Genomic DNA, 23,666 nt, shown 5'->3' on the forward strand with positions numbered 1-23,666 from the left:
CATCCATCTCTCCATAACTACATGTACCATCCAACTTCCAATAAAATCAACCGGAATTGGAAACAAGCGCAAGCACCAATGCAAACGTAGAAATCCAGTGGAGTCTATAGCACAACATCTGCCAACGCACCAACTAAGCTGCACAAATTCAAGTTTATTGACTCAGATGATTGCACTTACTGCAATCATCTGAGCACACCTGGAACACTGCAGCACACATTCTTAGTTGTCCTGTAAATACAGCTATCACCATATATGTCTTGGACACTACCACCTGTAAATGCACAGCCTGGAAGACTTGGCATTCAAGCCATAGATCTCAAGAAACACAGAATGTGCAACAATCTCTTCATTGCTTCAAAAGTCACTGTTTACAGTTTTCATCCACACGCACGCACACGCACACACACAAAGAAATAATGCACATTACAACTATTGCCTTACTCAGTATCCAAAAATTAGAATTTCTCTTTTCCTCAAAGCACTACCATACTTTTGAACAGCCAATAAATATACAAATCACAAATCCATCCAACCATTGAATACTATTTGCACATCTGGGGCAGTGACTAAGAGTTGCCAAATATTATGACTCAATGCAGAAGAAAGCTATTAGGTTGATTAATGACCCATCTCTCATGAATTCACTCCATCCACTCTCAAACAGACTTTCAGTTTCTGCTACTTACATCTTCTATAAATACTATCACAGTCAAAGTTCCTACGAATAGCATGAATAATTCCTCTACTTTTTGTTAACTACATTGAAACATGTGCAGCTACTAAAATACTCCTTCCCAGTTCAACTCCAGAACAAATCTCTCCTCATTTAGCTATTCTACTGCTGTCCTCCTGAACTGTCTTATGTGTTTCCCAAGGAATACAAATCCACAGCTCTTCAAACTAAATATGAACAAGTTCTTTCTTACTCATCCACAAAACTCAACCTCTAGTGAATGGGATTATCATAAAAACCAGTGGATAAGAGGGGGGGGGATAGACTTTGTGATCATGATACGTGCTACTGACATGTAATTTAGTTTTCTCTGAACAAGATCTGTATATGTATACTGACAACTGTGTGCATGTGAGTCCACATGTATAAACTCTTTATGAGCACAAAAGCGAATGCTCAGAGTCTATAAATATGTTCAAATTAGAAACTGTATATGCAATTATTTAAGATCTATCATTTCAAATGAAAATGGAATGGTGTAGTTATGCTCGAATTCTCTTCAAACAGATGATCAAATGTGAAAATGCTTCTGTGTAATAATTTTGGATCTGCACAATAGATCTGGCTAATGTTTACACATATGCAGTAGCCCTGACTTAGGCCTAATGAATCTAATGCAATTGTAATGTTCTGAAATCAGGCTTTGGGGACTTCAGTGGATGGAGAATATGCTTAAAGTTTATATCTGGTATAAATGCCATATGAAGACTGTTTGGAGGAGGGTGAAAGAAAAAAAAAAAAAACTAAACTGATCTTACACTGCCAGTTTTTGCAACAAGCTAATGGATCCATAATACAGAATATTTGAAACAGATTAACAATCGCTAACAATGTGATATGTAGAATATCAGATCTTTTTTGCATCAGGTTTTTGTTGAAAGATAGTATATCCTAAGTATAATCATCCATCAGAATCATATAATCATACCCTGTTTCTTCTTATTATTATTATTACCACAGACCCCATGGAGTCAAAGACTCATCTGGGAGGTCCTATTATCATACACACAGCTCATCATACCATGCTTTAAACACACTCGAATTCTCTACACACTCTCAGGCAAGGTATTCCAATCATTCACAACTCTGCATGAAAAAAATCCTGCCTCTCACTCTCCTACTCACACTCTCTTTATACAGTTTACAGGGATGACCTCTGGTTCTCCCCTGATCTACCACTATTTTCTGTAGAACCTCTCCAACATCGATCCTATAACAATCCCTTACTAACTTCTAGGTTTCTATCATATCTCCCCTCTTCTTCCTGTCCACCAGATGGTGCAAATTGCATCTTCTCAATTTTTCCTCCTATTTGATATTCCAGAAGTTACAAACGGTTTAGTCAGCCACCTCTGGACCCTTTCCAACATCTCTTTGTCCTTTTGAAAACCAGGTGACCAAATCTGGGCACAATAGTCGATGTGTGACCTAAAGCCTTATACAATGGAACAAGAATCTCCCTACTTCTACCTCTGCATCATTCCCAGAAGCCCTTGTGTTGTCTTCGCAATTTTGGCAATGTGTCCCCTAAATTTCAGATCCTTATCCACTATCACCCTAAGATCTCTTATTTCCTCCACCTCCGACAATATATCCCAACCAAGCATAAATTCTACATCCCATCTTTGTTTCCCAAATTTCAAAATTTTACATTTTGCAACATTGAACTCACATCTCCATTCCCAATCACTCAATTTATTCAAGTCTTCTTGTAAGACCACAACATCTTCTCTACTCTTCATGGTTCGTCCCAACTTTACATCATCTGCAAACAGCTGAATATCTCGATCCAAATCTTCACCAATATCATTAATATACAAGTTAAACAGTAATAGCCCTAAAACAGACCCGTAAGGCACACCACTAGTGACTTTCCTTTTCTTGGATATCGCTCCCCCATCCACAACTTGATACCTAGATAGCCAGTCTACAATCCAATGCACTAATCTAATATCCAACCCCATCCACTCTAGTTTGACTATCAACTTATCATGCGGTAATCTATCAAAAGCCTTCGCGAAATCTAAGTATATCATTGTGTATCCTTCTCCTCTGTCCAGGGAAGCAGTCACCTTATTGTAATAAGTAAGTAGATTACTAAAATATGACCTCCCTTTAGCAAATCCATGCTGTCCATCAAAGATAATACCATTGTTGTCAACCCAATTCTGGATCCTAGTTCTCACAAGCTTCTCCAACAACTTAACCACGGCACCTGACACACAGATAGGCCTATAGTTTGATGCTTGAGTTCTATCTCCTCCTTTATGAAGTGGCATTATTATGCTCATTAGGACATTTTTTCTAACATTTCTGGTAATTCTTCAAGTGCTCTGATGGAGAATTGTAATAAGTATAGGCTATTTCTGTATGCTTCCATAGTTCTGATCTGACTAGCATGCTTGTTCCACACAGCAAATTCCACAAGAATAAATGATCATGTATACTCTGACTTTTTTCGATGATTATTGGAGGATGCCTTTGGAGAGTGATGGAGACTTGAGACTATGTTTACTAGGAGAAAACCATTTTGTGCCTTGCTGATGCAATATCTTAGAAATCTTGTCCATGAGAGATCATGGATCAGCTCTATATTCCTGTTTTGTGTTTTTTAATATCATCCGGTCATTCAGGCAGTTCTAAAAATTTCCCTACCATTTTTTTAAAATTATTACAACCAATTTTTGATTGTAAGACAGGTGTTTAAGTTCTATTTTTTTTTTCCCTCTTTCCTCTGCAACTGATGAAAATATCATTTTCTCTGTCTTGTAGGGTTTTTATAATACCAATTTTTTTTTATGAGAGATGGTGGCAGAATGTTGTATGGAGGTATTTGTGTGTGTGCATGCTGGTTTTCTGTAGACCGATTAGCTAAGTTTATATTATTTGAAGACCTCCAAAAGAGTGTCTAAAAAAAAACATGGATTTGTTGTTTTCTAATTCGACAGTGAACTCTATATACAAATGTGTTAAATTAAAAATGCCAAAAAATTATATTCTTGTTTAATCCTTTATTCAAATGTACACAAACAAAGTTTGCAAGTAAAATTTCTTCATGACTAGGCTACCTTATGGCTAACTTTGTTTACTTAGAAGCTAATGACTTCATATTAATCGATGTGTAGCATGCATTATGGGAAACCCATAATGCAGTAGAAGTAGTCTCGATTACCCAGACCAGTTTTGATCTTTGTATAAGTCAAGGGTCTGCTCCAAAAACTAGGCAATCCTTCAGATCACTCTAGCCTCAATGAGTAACCCAAAGGATTTTATAACTCATTGCACTACATTAATCTCAGCCATCGTTCCACCAAACAAAACATGCAGAAGCCTTAGAATCTCCCCCCCCCATGGCAGGCAAGAACTTACTACTAAAGTCAAGGATCAACCCCCACAGCAGCCAGCAAGAACCACTCATCTCCCAGGATGGGTCAGCAGTGGCCAAACAATAGGCAAATATTTAATGGAATGCAGTAATCGAGACTACTTCAGTGGGGTCCCACATTCAAAGAGGACCACATCAGTGGGAGCCAGACCCAGAAGAGATACCAAGGTCGAAGTAATACAGAAGTCATATATATTGTATATACAAGTAGTGAAAAGGTGTCACACCTTATTATTAAAATACTCTGGACTGGTGCAAGTTTAAAAATATTTTTCATTTGTTTATAAATTAAAAAGGTCAAGAAATTATATTCTTGTTTAATCTTTTATCTAAGTGTAAACAAATTTATGCATGAATTTTCTTCACATCTATGCAAATGTGGATGTTGCTAAGATGACAGGCAAAGTTCTGTAATTGTTTTGCCAAGTCAGATCATACAATGAATATATCATTCACATAGTGTAGCAACAGACCTAGGACCAGGGCCTGTTTTTCAATTCATTCCATAAGCAGATTAGCTAAAAGCAGAGACAGCAATGAGCACATTTCTGTGGCTTCTTCTTTGCTCATAGAATTTGTCTCAGAGTTGGAAGAATGTGTCGCTAGTGCAATTTTTTATTTTTATATCTGATCCACACACAAAAGTCCAGAAGACCTATAGCACGTTAGTGCCATGTGTGGGCAAGGAGAATAGAAGAAAGAAGGAATCTGTTCACATTTTGCTTGAGCAGCTGAGGGTTGTAATGTTTGGGGAAGGCAGAGTGGGGGAAGGGAGGGAACTGTTCCAAAGGACAGAAGTAGATGGAATGAAAGAGAAGGCAGTGAAGTTGGTTTGGTGAGTTTCAAGATGGACTGTAAAAGGTGTTGGTTAGTAGTAGCTCTTGTTTTAATAATTTTGGAGGAGACTAGGGGAATAATAGTGGCCAATTCAGCAGAGCGCTATCTATAAAAATATCTGTAGAAGTGACACAAGCAGAAACTGAACATCTGTGAGAGAGGGAATGAAGTGGGTATGAGAGAGGGATAATTAATTAGCAGGATTTCCCTCATCTGGATAGAATCAAGAATTTGGTGCTCCACCCCAAACCTGAGAGCAATATTCCATGGCTGATCAGATTTGGGCTTTGTATAGTGTTAGCAACTATGAAGGTTGAAGTAGTGTCTTGTGCAAAAAAAGTACACCGATTTTTTGATGGCTACAGAAGATATATATGAAATGTGGTTGTGCCAGGAAAGATCGGAAGTGCAGGTCAGTCTGAGTAGAGAAATCTGATCATGTTTGGATATCTCGGTATTACTGAAGGTAAAGGGGATGGATGCCAGTTCTTTCTTGCAAGAGATTAGACAAGACTGCATTTTGGTGGCATTGAAGTTCACAAGGTTGTCTTTGCCCATTGGGATGGATATAGCTAGGAGATCTGAGTTCAAGTCCCAGGTCATGGTAGATCTTAGGGTTTCTAATGCTTCAGCATTAACAGGTTTGTCCAATGAAAAGGGGGAATGGAGTGTGGTGTTGTCAGCAAAGCTATGGATAGGACAGGAAGTTTGTGAGAGCAGGTTGTTTATATACAACCTGGAAGAGACTGGGTGAAAGAACAGAACTCAGAAGTACTCCTGCATTAGTGGTGAAATCTGAGGAGAGTAAACCGTTCACCATGATGACACATAATGAGCGACCAGTGAGAAAGTTGGTGATCCAATTGCAGAGTGAGGAAGTCCACCCACAGGATGGCAGTTTGAGATGCATTACTTCAATCCTGGGACCACCTGTGGGTCTGGCTCCCACTGATGAGACCACTGATGAGAAATAATGGTCAAAATTGGTCTGGGTAGTGACTCTTCCTACAATGCAAAGCATTATACATGTCTGCAAGGAGATGCGCTTTGCATTATGGGTTACTAAGGCAAGTGAGTTGTCCCAGTCCTGAAAATACTAGAGGTGCAAACTTTGTTTGCTTACACTTGGATAAAGGATTAAACCAAGTATATAATTTCTTGGTATCTTTAATGTATATTTAAACAAGTTTCTCCTTTCCCAACCCACTACCCATATACAGCACTAATGTGCTACAGGTTGATCAACCAACCCCTCATGTATGGGCTCAACATAAAAATAAAATTATGTGTATTTATTTGCACATAATAAATACAAAAAAAAAAAAAAAACGAATATAGATTAAAACTTAAATTGCTCAACACAGTCTCGACGTGGCATTTATATCAGACAAACCTTTAAGCTTCTGAGATTCTTTTCTTATAGAACAACCTATTTGATCACAATACAAATTACAGCTGGTAGAGGAAAAGTAAGACCATTAAAATTCTGGTGATCCATTCACATAATTCATTAACCTTTTCACTGCTAATCTCAAGTATATTCAAATTCACTTCTGCATTTAAAAATTCTCTGCCAAAATAACTTTAAAACACCTTTGAATTTCTTGGGCATGTTGATATATCTCTTATAAATACTATTCAGTTAAACTTAAGTACTCCTATGTCATCATCATCTGCTGTCTGGAGGAAAATTTTGCACATTGAAGAAATCTTCTAGCCAATATGTCACATGGTCAGTGTTCTCCCATCAAAATCATCAAATTCCTGATAAATACCCTCAGGAGGTGTACATGATATTACGACAGTACTTCATGGAAAAGATAGATCATTACTAACTTCCTATCAACAGTTTTCCTCCAAATTAACTTGTTAAAAATCAAGATTGAAACCAAATCAAGAATTAATATTATTAGATATTATATTTCCATCTTCTAAGGAACATCTTACTGTCAATTCCACCAAAGGCTTAGTCCTCTTCTGGGTCTTTTTCCTGTCATTCTGGCATAAATATACATGTTTTGTTAACCATTCCTCTTTCTCATTCTGCTTAAGTGACCATACCACTTAAGATTAGCTCTGCTAACACATTACTGAATGCTAACAACATCAGATTCTTTCCCCCCCCCACCCCCCCCCCCCCCCACCCCCCCCCCCCCCCACCCCCCCCCCCCCCCACCCCCCCCCCCCCCCACCCCCCCCCCCCCCCACCCCCCCCCCCCCCCACCCCCCCCCCCCCCCACCCCCCCCCCCCCCCACCCCCCCCCCCCCCCACCCCCCCCCCCCCCCACCCCCCCCCCCCCCCACCCCCCCCCCCCCCCACCCCCCCCCCCCCCCACCCCCCCCCCCCCCCACCCCCCCCCCCCCCCACCCCCCCCCCCCCCCACCCCCCCCCCCCCCCACCCCCCCCCCCCCCCACCCCCCCCCCCCCCCACCCCCCCCCCCCCCCACCCCCCCCCCCCCCCACCCCCCCCCCCCCCCACCCCCCCCCCCCCCCACCCCCCCCCCCCCCCACCCCCCCCCCCCCCCACCCCCCCCCCCCCCCACCCCCCCCCCCCCCCACCCCCCCCCCCCCCCACCCCCCCCCCCCCCCACCCCCCCCCCCCCCCACCCCCCCCCCAGAGGAGGAAAACAAATAGCAGGAAACACCCTTATATTCCCTTGTAAAGTCATCCGATGAACTCCTGTGCATCTGAACATCCACATCTCGCATTCGAGTGGCACCACCCTTACAACACCGAAAGATAAAAGCTGACCTTGCATCACTCTTTACCTGCAACTACTACATAGATGACCGAAGCAAATCGCCTTTGATCATACTGAGCGCTATATCTCTCCTATAGTACAGCACCAAAAAGACGTCAGAAGAACAATAAATCACCTGAACACTAAACAGTCTTCTGTTATCGAAGGTATCTTTGTAATTATACATAAACGTTGTTCTCCAGAACTAACACCACTCACACGTATATTATCTGTACAGTACCTCATACTTAACTCGCATCTATCCTACAGTTTGAATCCATCGATATGTTCACTGGTCATCCACAGATGCCCTTTGGTCACCCCAGTGCTCGGTGAAGTGCCACACCAGGCCTCGCCACACAGTTCTGTTGTATGCTTTTCTGGATGCTTCAACTCTCTGAAGATCAGTCACTCCTCACACACCATCCATCCAACTTATTGATTGTCTGCCCTTCCTCTTTTTCCAGGAACTTTACCTTCTATTACTGTTCTGAGAAGCCCTCCTTCCATTCTTTCAATGCGTCCAAAATATTTTAACTTTCTGTTAGAGCTTGAAAGCAATCATATATGTAGCTGATTCCGAAAAAAAGGGAAATGAAATCCTGTGGTCAAATTACAGCAAATCAGATTCAACGACCACAATTATGGATTCTGGTAATCAAGATTCGTGGTTGACCAGGTGGCCTAAATGTCTCACCACTGGGCACCTGCCACGGAAATGTTCGGTGAAGTTATTCTTGACATTTCCAAGGCTTTCGATTGAGATAGCATTGAGGCCTGCTAAGGAAATTGCCATCCTGTAGTCTACCTCCCACCCTCTGCACTTGGCAGTCTGCTTTCTCTCATCATCCACTTCTTCTCTTTGAGCTTTGCCACCAATGCATGAGTGCCTCAGTTCTCTGTTCTATCGCCTACCCTTTCTTCCGTACATAAATATCTTACTCTCAATCACTAATCCTGTTCACAGCTATCCTTGACGATAATTTTCCTCCAAGTTCTTTTTTTTTTATGTGGTTCCACCCACGAAAGACAATATATTTCATAAACTTTGTGACTTGTCGGTGAATTTCGAGCTCCGGTGTAAAATTGTGATTTTTATCTGTTTTATTGTGTTTCTTCCCTTAGAAAATTAGTTTTTTTATAGTATATTAGTGCAGATTTTCGTGTTTTAGTGTATTTAGTATTTTATAACATATTCTTGTTAAAGTATTGCAATAATAAATATAGTTTAAAATAAAGAAGGAGGAAGTTGATATGATTGAGACTTACAAACTTCTGAAAGGGTTATACAGAATTTCAAATGATGGAATTTTTCATTTTATGGAGGGTGGGGAAAGGACAAGAGGGCATCCTTGGAAGCTGAGAGTGAATGCCGCTAAGAAGTGAGGGCTAGATTTTTCTCTCAGAGGGTGGTGCGTGATTGGAATGGATTGCCATTGGATGTTGTGAGTGCAAGAGTGTGAATGAATTCAAGAATAAGTATGATAGCTGGTGTATGTAGTATGTGACCTCCTTCGATGAGTTCCTGCCTCTCTAGAGATCTTTCTTAATAATAATTATTATTATAATAAACCTCTACTTCATGCATTTCGTGGGATGGCTAGGTATGTTCCTTTTCTATATATTTTTTCATTCATTTTATTTATTTTTACCTAGTCCAGAACCGTACTCTAGAGGTCAAATATAAAACTTTTCAGGTCACTTCAGGCCTCCAATGAGTGATCGTGGTCTCATACTGGGATTCATTTCAATCCTAAAGACAATAACAAAAATTCATGTTCAGAGCGTGATTCTAACCCGCAACCAGTTGATTGGAGACCGGATACGCTAACCACTTGGCGAACCAGACCGGGGAAGTTGATCATCTTCAACTAGTAATTTGCCATCATTCAATAGGGCGAGCATTATCTCTTACCATCAATAATCACCAAAATACAGTCGTCTTTTCTCTCGCTAAAAATACATTTCAGCTCACCTATCCTTTCCCTCATACCAGACAGGATAAAGTGTCTTTGCTTGGATTAAGATTAATTCCACCCCTTTCCTGGCATAAATACATCACATTACTCGCACCTTCAGTATGTAAAAAACGAGATGTTATTTTGGAGGTCAGAATAATTTTTTCAGAATAGTGTTCCCGTTTTTTTTTGGGGGGAGGAGGGGCATGTGTGTGTGTGCTTGCGTGCGCGCGCGTGTGTTTATAATAATTCAGGATTTCTGAAGCATAACTTTATGAGCTCCTTTACTAAGATAGGGCAATGGAATATAGAAGTGTTCAAACGTTAAAGATCGCAAAGACTAATGTCTTTTTTAAGGAGATTTTACATATATGGAGACTTACTCGGGTAAGTCTTGTAGAATATCAAAAATTATTGAAACCATTCTGGGCACCGAAATTTATAATAAGGTTGTAAATTGGAATCGTAATAAAGGAAGTGAAGAACAAAAATGTATGAAGGGACAAAGACATTAATTAGAAATAAACAATAACAAAAATATGAATACAGACCAATTAATCAGAGTTAATTTTGAAATACACTGCTTGGAAAGAAGTCAACGGACACCATAGTGCGAGGAACAAGCAGCCATGGCACCCACCATAATAAGATGGAGGACCTCCTTTCACTGCGATGTTCGCAGCATTCCTATGGGGCATGCTTTCCACAAGCGTACGATAGTCGATCAATGGGAATTTTGGACCATTCATTGGATGTTGTGAGTGCAAGCAGTGTGAAAGAATTTAAGAATAAGTATGCAACCTTGTCAGCATCATATTCTTCCAATTTATACCAGCTACAAATAAGCGTCCTTTGAGTTCTTTGCAAGCAGTGAAAATAAGAATATGAAAATGCATAAAAAAACTACGATCTAAGAACGAACCTGCATCGTACATGACTAGTCAGCAAAACGAAGATGGCTATTTAGACATTTCCTCGTCAAGTTGAAGAATAAAGGTTTAATATTACGAATAGATTTTCGGATATCCAAAGGGCCAAATATTCGTGATCTTTCCGAACCATCTTTTTCTGGTTTGAATCATAACGTCTGTCTTAACCACAAGTCGTTATCTCTGTGGATAATGCCTTAATCATTATTATTATTATTAAAAAAACATGCTCTTCCTATCGCAGATATTTATGTCGCTCACAGCTACGTCAAAAACAATTATAAAACAGTCTGCTTTCGTGAATGTATAGGGTGGCCATAAAATAACTTTTCCTCTTTGGAGGCATCTGTAGCTAAAACCAATAAACGGAATGAGACCAAATTTTATATTGAGACTTTTGAGGGCATGGGGAGATGATTTCCGCGAAAAAAAGATTTAGTACCAAAAGTCACTGATGGGGAAATTTTGGCCCTGGCGAAGCCGAAAACAAGCGGGTTACATTAAAGGCAGATAAAATGGTATAATAACATTTCAACGGTGTAAGCGACAGCCGCGTCACTCATTCCAGCTGGATATGTGGCGTGTTACAATGATAATAAGAATTAAACGAAAACAACAACTTGCGAGAGACATAGAAATTAATGTAGTGATTGAACTCACAGGAAATGATGTTTTATTCATCAGAATCAGGGTCCCCTGGACCATATACACGATTGTCAATGTGCTGACCTTTCTTGCACTGCTTTTCTTCCTCTGCCAGGTCTAACTCCTAGTGATCCAGTTACTTCAAACTTCTTCAAAAGTTATTCGAATGACTGATGAAATTGAGTACAATTCGTCAGTCCTTCGAATAACTGCCTGGACGTTCCCAATTCCTTTTTAAGTGGAAATGGTGGCGCTGCTGTCACGTACGCACAGTAAAATTTGCATAATCCTTTTTACCTGCGTTTACAGCAAATATTTGACTGCTTTCGGCTCTCAGCGCCAAAAGTTCCCCTATCGGCGACTTTTGGTACTAAATCTTATTTCGCAGAATTCATCTCCCCATTCCTTCAATATAAAATGTGGTCTCATTCCGTGTATTACTTTTAGCTACAGATACCTCCAAAGAGGGAAAATTAATTTATGGCCACCCTGTATATACGAGCCTATTTCATAGTCAACATACTTAGTTCAAAGAAGAGTGAGACTCCAACTTCTGGAGTCTCACTTATGAAATCTGAACAAACAATTAAAAAATAAGAATCCTCAAGACAATGATCTGGAGCGTGGGGACGTATGGATGTGAGTCCTGGACGATCAATAAGGAGATGGGTGACCGATTGAATGCATTTGAAATGTGGTGCTTGAGAAAATTGGATCGTATCAGCTGGACTGAAAGAGTGAGCAATGAAGAGGTTCTTAAAAGATTCAAAATGAAAAGAGACCGTATGGCTAGTATCCAAAGAAGTAAAATAGCGTTTGCAGGACATTTGATGAGAGGTTCTTCTGGAGAGTTTCCCAGAATAGTATTGCAAAGGATGGTGGAGGGAAAGAGGAAGGCTGCAATGGAAAGGCAACATCAAAGATTCGACGGGCAAGAATCTTACAGAAGCAAGAGATACGGAAGCATTGAAGCAAACTGTTCATCAGCTGCAACCCTCTTAAAGAGGAGGCCACAGGATGAGATTAGATTGTTCTCGTTTAAGAAATGAGAGTCGTGTTTCAGCATGCCAACTCCAGACATTTACATGTGACCAGTTCAGTTACGCTGTTTTATTACAGCCGGAGATGACTATTTTCAAGCCCACTGGGATGCCTTGATGTTAACTTTTACGTGAGAGGTTGTTTACTGCTACACAAAAATGGGACCTATTTACGATCTTTTGATAAACTACAAATCGGCTTCACGCTTTCTTTAGTCAATCGAAAAATGCTTATAAAAACGGCTGTAACAGACATTACCATGTTTGGCCTTTTTACATTTAAGGAGTTCAAAACGGTGTACCTTTCTTTTAGTTTCCCCATGGATTCTATTCGTGTTAAAAAACGTTTAATTTTCTTGACCAAAAAGCTCTGGAATGACTTTTAATGGGATTATCTTGATCAAGTGCAAAGAAGTTTTAAAAATAAATATTTTTCGCTCGTCTTGAGTGGAATTGTTCTTTTAAAAATTTAAAAATAGAAACTTTGGAATAACCTTGTTGTCTCGACATTTTTTCAAAAAAGTGAGGTGATTTAATTTAATAGTTTGGCCTTTTTACATTTAAAGAGTTCAAAACAGCGTACCTTTCGTTTGGTTTCCGCATGGATTTTAAAAAAAGATGTAGATATATATATTTTGTGAGTTCAACAAAACTTCATCATTGGCCTGTAGAGTAAGATAGGCTGAGAGTCAGCAGATAATAGGAGAGGAATAAAGATAGTGTGCATAGTAGTAGAGTAGGAAAAAGAGGCCTCAGTTGACCTGTTTTAGCTGTTTGCCCCCCAGGGGCGCTTCTAAAACGGTCGTTGATTTTTCACTTTAAAAAAAGGAAAAATCCTAAAAAGGAAACATGTAACAAAACAAAGATGAAATAAATCTGGAGAAGGAATGGAAAGGTAAACTTAGAGGTGGAGGAAGGATCTGGCCAGAGTGAAGCAGTTCACAAGGAACTGCACCGCCTCGCTGTAAGCCTTCGCCGCTCGGGTTCGCAGGTCCTTCCCCACCTGTGGGAGCTAAAAACCAGTGAAGATGAGTACAGAATTCCACAAGGTGGTTACTGTTCCTTTCTTTTGTTGTGGGCTGTTATGATTCTTTTGGCCACCTCACTTCCCTTGGCCATGTCTAGTTTGCAGAGAGCTATGTAGAACGCCGAAGCTGCCTCCTCGTCTATATCCAGGGCTACCTCTACTTGCTCAGGGGTGATTTTGCTGATGTCATCAACAAAGAGGTCACGCCATTTTGCACTGACGATGTGGGGTCCATATTTCCCTGTGAGGAGGAGTTCAGGTTCTCCTACTTTATCTATTGCCTCTTTAAACTTTTCTGCCCTCCCGGGCATACCTCTAAGGAGATGTTTTAGAATCTCCCCCTGCTTTTGCATGAGGAACTTCTGGGTGTTCGATTTCAGATACTTTTGCTGTTTTGAGATTTGTCAGCTCTTCTTCTTGCGGACTTAACGGCCGTTTGGAAGTTTTGGTGTTCGTCTCCATCTCTATTTCAGCTTCTTTTACTGTATCTGAATTGGCAGTGGTAGCCCCGCTTTCGTCGGTGGGAGTTACCATGATGGTTTCTGCATTGTCAGTCTCTTCTGTTGGGATCGTATTGCTGGGCTCTGGAATTCTGGTAGGTTTCCCTCCCTTAGGGGAACTTTTCGTTGTCTTAGACATGGCGGCATGATCAGGAGTGGCCTCAAGAGGCGGAAACTCTTCCTGTGTTGTGACCTTTTCATTACTTGGTTTTGTTGCTGATGTGATTGCACCACCCATTCTTTCTGCGAAGGTTCTGGATGGGCACGTGTCGACTTTGTCGTCAGTGACCCCACATTTCAAACAAGCTGCCTCACATTTTTCTTGGTTGTGGCCAATTTTTAGGCAGTTCTTGCATTTTATACGAGGGCAGTTTGCCCCAAGATGGCCGTTTGAAGGCACCACATCTAAAGCATTGCTTTTTGACGCCTGGGTAATTAACCATTACCCGGGAAGATCCTATGAGGACAAAGTTAGGAACTTCGGTCCTCATTTCAAGAGAGAGATGGTTACCTCCACTGATTTCCACTCAGGATTGTCTGCGTCATTGTGAACCTGGATGTCCCGTACAACTCCCCATTTAGAGAATACGCTATGAATTACATCGTTGTTCTCTGCATATTCTAGGGGAAATCGTGGTATCTTAAGGGTTCTCAGGATGCTCCCAACCATGAATGGAGATACGTTTACTTTACCACAGTCAAACCCTTGGAGAAGCCTTTCTCTGGTCTCCATATTTTTGGTCACTACCACTCTGTCACTCTGTAATAATAATAATTTGTGAGTTCAACGTATCTCATCATTGGCCTGTGGAGTAAGATGGGCTGAGATTCAGCAGATAGTAGGAGAGGAAATAAAGATAGAGTGCATAGTAGTAGAGTAGATAAAAGAGGCCTCAGCTAACTTGTTTTAGCTGTTGACCCCCCAGGGGTGCTTCTAAAACGGTCGTTGATTTTTCACTTTTAAAAGGAAAAATCCTGAAAAGGAAAAAAAAAGGAGAGACTAAGCAAATTTAACAAGTGTAAATAAATCTAAAGACTATGTGGAAGACAATCCTATAGAGGAATGAGTTTGCGAGCAAACCCAGAACAGTATAACCAGGAAAAGAAGAGAGATGACCTGGCCCGGAAGATCCCGCCCTGAAAAGGGCTTGGGACCACCTCGATGTTGGCCTTCGCAGTCGGGATTTGTTCAGGTCAACCCCAACCTGGGGACAGAAGAACTTTCAACTGCGAAGGACTAGACATACCTGTGGGTTAAACGCTGATCAGGAAGGAAGATCGAGATAGCGTCAACACCTACAACTTGAAGGTGTTATAAGTGCAGACACAACCGGATTCCCCTCCCTGTATGATCTGGCAGATGGTTGGTGGGTCGCACCATCTCCTCAAGAACCGCTCTTCTCCCCGTAAGTACCTTTCCTGCTCCAGGAAGCGGCGGAGGTAGGCTGAGAGACTGTTCTTAACACGCAGATAGATGCGATCCTCCTCGTTAAGAAGGTGTTTTTTCCTGATTGTCCAAATGTGGTGTTTAATCACATTTATTATGAAAATCAAGTGTTTCTTGTTTTTGGTTACTGGGGGAGGAAACTGTAGCAAGACTACTTCGGCGAATGTGAGCGCTGGGATGGCAAGCACCTCAGCCAGTCTGTGCCAAACACGCTGTGCTGGCGGGCAGTGAAAGAAGACGTGCCCTGCGGTTTCTATCGCGCCGCAGACGTCGCAGAAGGGGTTGCAAGGTCGCGGGTTGTAGGATGATTTTACCAGTTTCACCGGGAGTCTGCCGTAGGCGATTCTCCAGGCTAAGTCCCTGTAAAATGGTTGTCCCCAACTGTTTTTTATGTTGGTGAACAGCACCTCTTCGTTTGTGCCCAGCTCGGGCTTTTCCCATTCAAAGTTGTCAAAAATTTTCCAGTACAGCTTGTTTGGGCTGAGCTGAACCACTCGAACTCCATCCGTTGCCAATTTTTTGAAACGTTTGCATATTGTGTAGTACCACTCAGGCAGGCACCGTCTCCACACATGGTCCGGCGTGGCCAGTGATCCCGAAGTAGGGCAGGAAAAATCCTAAGAAGTATTTAATCAGATTGCCGGAAGGGTGATTTCATGCCATTGCTTTCCGTATGGTCTGAGCAGTGTTGGTTAGGTGGCAGTATTTGAGGATTGGCAGGGCGAATCCCCCTTGTGTGGGGGGAAGATGGAGAAAGGCCCTGCGCACCTCGTGTTTCCTGTTGTTCCAGAAAAAATTAGTGATATGTTTGTGAATGGCGTTGTCTTGTGAGTCTGTGATGTTTGTGAGGTTAATGGTGTGCAGTAACATCGGTTTTAGGACTGTTTTGATAACTGTCGCTCTACCTTCGAATGATAGGTAGTTGGGGTTAAAGGGTTTGAGTTTTTCGCAGCATATTTCTATTAAGTTTTGTGTTTGTAACACTGGGGTCGCTAGGAAGGGAATTCCTAGTATTGTTAATGGGCCGTTTGTGGGTTTCAGACCATACGGAAGACTGGCAGGGCCGAATTTCCCATATATTTTGGTTCTTGTTTTTTCTGGGTTGGTGTGAAGACCACTGAGCACGCTGAACTCTCGCAATATTCCGAAGAAGATGTAAATCGATTCGGAATCCCTAAGGGTTCCGACAATGTGATCGGCATATGCGATAGTTTTGCTCTGTTTGGAGCCTAAGGGCAGCGGTATTCCTCTTACTGCGCGCGTCTCATCAATTTTTTTTAGAAGAGGCTCTAGTACTAAAGAGAAAAGAAGGGGGCTAAGGGGGCAGCCTTGCCAAACCCCTCTGCGTATGGGAATGGGTTCTGAAAGAAACCCATTAATCGCAATGTGTGTTGTTGTTTTACCGTACATGCTTTTGATTGCTTCCCTTACGCAGGCCGCCACTCCGACTTTCTCTAGGATATAGTGCAGGAAGTTGTGCTTTGCACTATCGAACGCTTTATCTAAGTCTACTGATACGAGTGCAAGTGGGAGTTCCTTGTTCGTCACAAGGCGAAGAAGGTCTCTTATCAGGAAGAGGTTGAGCTCCATCGATCTTCCCGGAACTCCGTATACTTGAGTGCTGGTTAGCACACTCGCAATGCCCAACTTCAGACGGTTACAAATCACTCTTGCGAATAATTTGTAGTCTGTGTTAGTCAAGGAAATGGACCTCCATCCACCCATGCTATTCAGGTCTCTCCGTTTCTTGGGGATGAAAATTGTGTACCCTCTAACGAAGTCAGCAGGTACGTCACCAGTGAATAGGAATCCGTTGAATAGTGAGACCAGGATAGGCAAGATGAAGTTCCAGGCTGAGCGATAGAGCTCAACGCCTAGCCCATCCAGGCCCGGGGTTTTCCGTAGCTTAAGCTGTTTATAGGCTCGAGTAACCTCTTCCGAAGTAATTGGTCTCTTTTGAAGAGTTCTGAGGTATTCAGGCATGTTGTGAATGTTCCACGCTCCGAAGTCGCCTGACTCCTCAGCATCATCGGAATAGGTTCTCGTGTAGTGCTGTTAAAATTGCTGCAGGATGTCTCCCGTAGTAGTGAGAGTTTACCCGTTAGCGTGAATTTGCCGAACCGTTTTCTCATCTTGTGCTGCTATGCGCTGCTGGTTATAAAAAGCGGCCGAAGGTGTTTCCGCCTGCCAGAGAAACAGTCTGGTGCGAAAATCGAGCTCGGCGACTTTTTTTCGTCGAAGTGCTTCGAGTTCGATTTCCACGGCTTCAATAAGCGAATCGCTAGGAATACCGTTTCTCTGGTTAGCCCGGTACCACCCTAGCTCTCGATACAGCTCTCTCATTTTTTTCCTTTGCGCGTGAGCTCTTTCTCTGGAGATGTTTTGGAAGAGCTCTTTTGCCTCGGTTTTGAACTGGGCCCACGCTTCCCAGTCCCAGTTGGCCCTTTTCCTTCCTTCGCATAGCAGCTGCAAATCCTTGCTATAAATTTTGGGAAAGCCTGGAGGCATTTTCCAGGGTCCTCTCGATGTTTCTACGACCTCGGGTAGTTCGATGTTCATCAGAACCATTTTATGGTCTGTTATCGAGCTACCAACCGCTATATGCCTGACCGAGATAACTCGTGGCCCTAGGTTCCTGGAGATATAAAGGCGGTCTAGTCGCGTTGCGACTTCTCCTCTCGCCCATGTGGTACCCACTGTGTCTGGATTATGTTCCCTCCAGATGTCGATTAGGTCGACATTATCACAGCAGAGTTGCAGTTTCCTAGAGCCACCGGTACCGGAGTTGATGTTGCCACCAACTTTGTCAAATCTTACGTCAGCGATGCAGTTCCAGTCCCCCCCGGCGATGATATACTGAGCCTCGTGTAAGTAGGGTTCTAGGGACGTGAAGAACCTGCTTCGCTGGTGGGCGTTGTTGGGGGCATATACATTAAGGAAGCGGATGACTCAACCTCCAAACTTCCAGTCTATAGAGACTAGATGTCCTGCAGCATCTTTCTGTACATTGAAAAACCCGCCTAGAATAGGCTGACGAACAAGGATTCCCACCCCCCTCGCACAGCTCTCCGAAACACCAGAAGCTCTGAACGGGGAAGCTTCTGGAGAAGTTTTCTATGTCCCAGTACTGATAAAAGTGCGTCTCCTGAAGAAAGAGTACATGAACCTCATGCAGTAAGAGTAGGCTCCAAACAGCGCGTTGTGCGGAGACGGGGCGCAGACTGTTAATGTTGAGAGTGGCGACGCGAAATTTGTTGTTCATGTTAATAGTTGAGTTTTAGAAGGTACGGGTGAGGTTTAGTACCTCCCCGTTTGCTATTTCAATTACTGCCTGGTGTAGTGATGTTATGTCACTTTCGTGTAAGCCCAGATTACTGGCTACAATGGTGTTCCTGAAGGAGTCCTGTTGTTCGCTAAGAATGTCAGGCACGACGAAGTTTCCCCATTCCAGATGCACTCTGTTACCTATAGCAGAAACAAAACAAGACAACAAGACATTGCCATGTTGGACCAGTGATAGTCCTTATAGATAGACTATAATAAAATAATTTGTGAGTTCAACAAATCTTCATCATCGGCCTGTAGAGTAAGATAGGCTGAGAGTCAGCAGATAGTAGGAGAGGAAATAAAGATAGAGTGCATAGTGGTAGAGTAGGTGAAAGAGGCCTCAGTTGACCTGCTTTAGCTGTTTGCCCCCCAGGGGCGTTTCTAAAACGGTCGTTGATTTTTCAGTTTACAAAAAAGGAAAAATCCTAAAAAGGAAACATGTAACAAAACAAAAACAAAAAAGTACACAGAAAAGCAAAAATTGAAAGTTAAACTTAGAGGTGGAGGAAGGATCTGGCCCGAGTGATGCAGCTCACAAGGAACTGCACCGCCTCGATGTAAGCCTTCGCCGCTCGGGTTCTCAGGTCCTCCCCACCTGTGATAGCTGAAACCGGTGAAGCTGTGTACAGAAACCCCACAAGGTGGTTACTGTGTCTTTCTTTTGTTGTGGGCAGTTATTATTCTTATGGCCACCTCACTTCCCTTGGCCATGTCTAGTTTGCAGAGAGCTATGAAGAACGCCGAAGCTGCCTCCTCGTCTAAATCCTGGGTTACCTCTACTTGCTCAGGGGTGATTTTGCTGATGTCATCAACGAAAATATCACCCCATTTTGCACTGACGATGTCAGATCCATGTTCTCCTGTGAGGAGGAGTTCAGGTTCTCCTATTTTTTTTTATCGCTTCTTTGAATTTTTCTGCCATCCCTGGGATACCTCTGATGAGATGGCTGAGAGTCTCCGCTGCTTTCATGTGAGGGACTTCTGGGTGGGCGGTCTCAGATACTTTTGCTGTTTTGGGCGTTACCAACTCTTCTTCCTGTGGGCTTAATGGCCGTTTGGAGGTGTTGGTGTTCACCTCCATCTTTCCTTCTTCCCTATCTATATCATCTGTATTAGTATCTATATTGGTATTGATGGTTTCAATAGCGACTGTTTCTTCTTGTTGGATTTTACTGCTTGTGGAAGTTTTTTTCCCTTTCGGTTTTTCTTAGACGTGGAGGTATGGATTTCTGTTATATCAGGAGCAGCGTCGAAAGGAGGAGAAGCTTCCTGTGCCGTGTCATTTCCATTGCTTGGTAGAGTTGCTGGCGTGATTGCACCACCCATCCTCTCAGCAAGGGTTCTGGATGGGCATGTGTCCACTTTGTGGTCAATTACCCCACATTTCAGGCAAGCTGACTCACAATTTTCTTGATTGTGGCCTGCTTTGAGGCAGTTTTTACATTTCACTCTAGGACAGTCCGCCCCAAGGTGAGTGAAAGCACCACATCTAAAACATTGTTTTTTTACACCAGGGTAATTTATCATTACTCTGGCGGATCCAATCATAATGAAGTTGGGAACGGGCGTTTTCATCTCGAGGGAGATGTGGACTTCACCCGACTTCCATTTGGGGTTTTCTGCGTCATTTAGGACTTCCACCTTGTGTATAACGCCCCATTTCCCGAATATTTCGTGGATGATCTTTACATCCGTTTCAATATATTCTAAAGGGAATCTGGGGATTCTAAGCATTACCAAATTCTGGGAATTTGGTAATGCTCCCTACCAAAAATTGAACTATTGTTTTTCCATTACATTCGAATCCTGCAAGTAGTTTGTCTCTTGTTTGCTCACTCCTTACTACTGCTTGGAAGCGGCCACCACCAAATGGAGTAAATCTACTCAGCACCGACGCTTTCGATGAGGTACTATAGCAGAAACGAAACAAGACAACAAGACATTGCCATGTTGGACCAGTGGATTGTTTTTTTTTATGAATAAAGGATTATTATATAAAGAAAAAAAAGGTTTTTTCTTTATAATTAAAATAAAAGAAGATTTCTTAAAATATTTAAAATATTCATTTACTTTTTTTTTAAAATAATAGATGCAAGATTGTTTCATATAAAATTTTAATGGATTGGAAATATTTTTATGAAATAAATAACCGGTATTATCTTCACCATTTTCACAGCGGTTTCCTAGATACACAGTTGACCCTTGAAGAATGCGGGTTTGAACTCCGCGGGACCACTTTTACGCGTTTTTTTTAATACATAATTGGAACATTTTTTGGAGATATGAGACAATTAAAAAAAAAAAAATTCGAATCTGCGCCGTTCCACTTATCTGTGGTTGCTTTTTGAATAAATATATCAAAATTTTTTTTTTTTTGAGATTTGTGACAAGTTTTAAAAAACTCGCATATGAACCTCGTAGCTTAGAAATATCGAAAAAAATTAAGAAAAAGCTAGGTATGTCATGAATGCATAAAACATATGTAGATACTAATCTATTTTATCATTTACTACCATAAAGTATACACAATTATGAAAAGTTAAAATTTATCAAAAACGTACTCACGCAAATACTTACACACGATGGCGCCATTCGCAGTCGAGAAGTGTAAACAAACGTAAAGATGCATAAAATGAACTGTTATTAATTAGATAATTAATTAATTAGCAAAAAATAAAAAGTTTGAAACGATTCGTTCATTAGTGTATAGGCTAGACCAGTGCTTCCCAAACTTTTGGATGTCAGGGCCCCCTTTGCAAAAATTAAAATATTTCACGGCCCCCCCTCGAAAAAAATCGTAATAGAGAGATATATTATTATTATATTTATTGTATTTATATTCAATACAAAACATACACAGCGAATATTGTAAAAATCAAATACATATATTACATTTTTTGCCTCATACCGTTTGGTTCTGAGGATGATGCGGGCTGTTCTGGTAAAATATGAAATACTGTCTTTTTTTTTTTTTTTTTTTTGAGTCTGTTTCTGCTTCTTCTGATTGTTCGCGGGGAATTTTTTTTAAATTTTTTATCAGCCACTTATCCATCTCAGCAGTGGCGCACTCAAGATTTAATATTGGAGGAGGCCGAGCGCTCAGGATTTAACCTTTGGAGGGGGGGGGGGGGCGAGTTGAATAGACGTTTTGCGAATACACACTACACATCGCATATGACCGATAACTGAGCATCTGCAGTGATCGCTAATTCATAAGTAGCACACAACATAAATAAAAAAAATGAATTTGAATTAGGAAAAGATTTTTGGAAATTTTTCTAGTGTTTTTTCCTTTTCTTTGGGGGGTGCCCGGTCCCCTTCCCCCCCTCTGGCTGCGCCACTGCATCTCAGGGTTAAATTTTTTAAATTAGAATAGATCAAATAATATCACCACTTACCGATACTGGCACACCACAAACTGATAACATGAAATTAGTGAATATTACCTGAATAAGGGAATCCCCGGACCAGGAACATTTTTCTCTTTTGTGACTTTTCTCCCTTTACGGTAATTAAGCCTAACGCGAAACAGACATCAAAGGCAGGTTATTAAAACGTGCATATGATTGGTGCGGTATTAACAAAAGATCGCGCAACCCAAAGATAAAAGCATAGCTGACAATTGAGTTGAAATGCTAACTCTCTTCAACCGAATTCCATATGTGAAACTGCCATAACATTCATTATATATACATATATATATATATATATATATATATATATATATATATATATATATATATATATATATATATATATATATATATATATATATATATATATTACTTAGTTTTAATACTTTTACGAATTTTAACACGTTCGGTTTAATTTTATTGCTGCCTTGGGAAATCGAACTCACACACATCTAATTAATAACAATAGTTTTTAGTTAGATACTGTGTTTGCCCATGCAATATATGGTTTTGTTTCAGTCTATACAGCATGGTTTCTGTATGAGGGGATATGTGATTCATTAATCAGTGTGTTTTTATCCCAGTTGTTTCTAATTGTACTATTTGTTGAGAAATATATTACACAGACTCCTCATACCTTATTCACTGGCATAATAAAAGTACTTGTTTTTATTGCCTCTGCAGTATTGTGGCTGTTAGGGAAGGCGTGTTGTTTACCACTGCAAGCCAGTTGCTATCTCCGCACATGAACTTGTTTAAGCTTTTTTTCATGTGTGAAGTATATGCAAAACTTTTATTGGTAACAGAAAACTAGCTGGGATGACAGTGATAATATAAAACGAGTTTTGATATGCATATAAAGTCAATATCAACAGTCCCTGATTACAAACGCCTGATGAAAGGGACAGGAAGATTTGGAGCTTCCCTGGAGAACATTCGAAGTAAATACAATTAACCACTGCTTTGAAATGAAACATATGAATAAGCAATATTTATTAATATTCATTAAGCGTCGAAATACGCAGGACGCAAAGTTTGTTAACCAATACCAATGTGTGAATTTTTCCATTAAAATATAAAAAATAACAAAAAAGAAATAATAAATAATAAAAGTTAAATACGTTTCTTTTAAAATAAAAAAAAAATCTACTTAGTCTTAAAACATTTTAAATTTGTTTTCATTATTTCACGGCCCCCCCCCCCTCAACAAAACCTACGGCCCCCAAGGGGGCCGCGGCCCACAGTTTGGGAAGTGCTGGGCTAGACTATCTCGAAGCAATCGTATCGATTGCACTAAGCTACCATAAAGCCAATGAATCCTACCATGAATCCGTGAATAAATAGGAATAATTTCTTTTTCACATTATATTTTCAATGCGTATAACATCTGCAGTGTTTTGTATCGTATAAGACAATATAGATGTAGGTACTGACAGGCACACAATTTATCTTGTAAACAGACGACGTAAACTTACTGTTCCGATAAATACAGTACAGTACTGTAAATGCATTTTCACTTCCTTATGATTTTCTTTAATAACATTTTATTTTCTTTAGTTTACTTTATTGTAAGAATATGGTATATAATATCATACATACATACATACCATATAAAATATGTGTTAATGGACTGTTTATGCTATCGGTAAGGCTTCCGGTCAACAGTAAGATATTAGTAAA

Source organism: Typopeltis vanoorti, chromosome 23 (assembly GCF_054136105.1).
Source record: "Typopeltis vanoorti isolate ZY-2024b chromosome 23, IOZ_Tvanoo_1.0, whole genome shotgun sequence".
NCBI classification, from domain to species: Eukaryota; Metazoa; Arthropoda; class Arachnida; order Uropygi; family Thelyphonidae; genus Typopeltis; species Typopeltis vanoorti.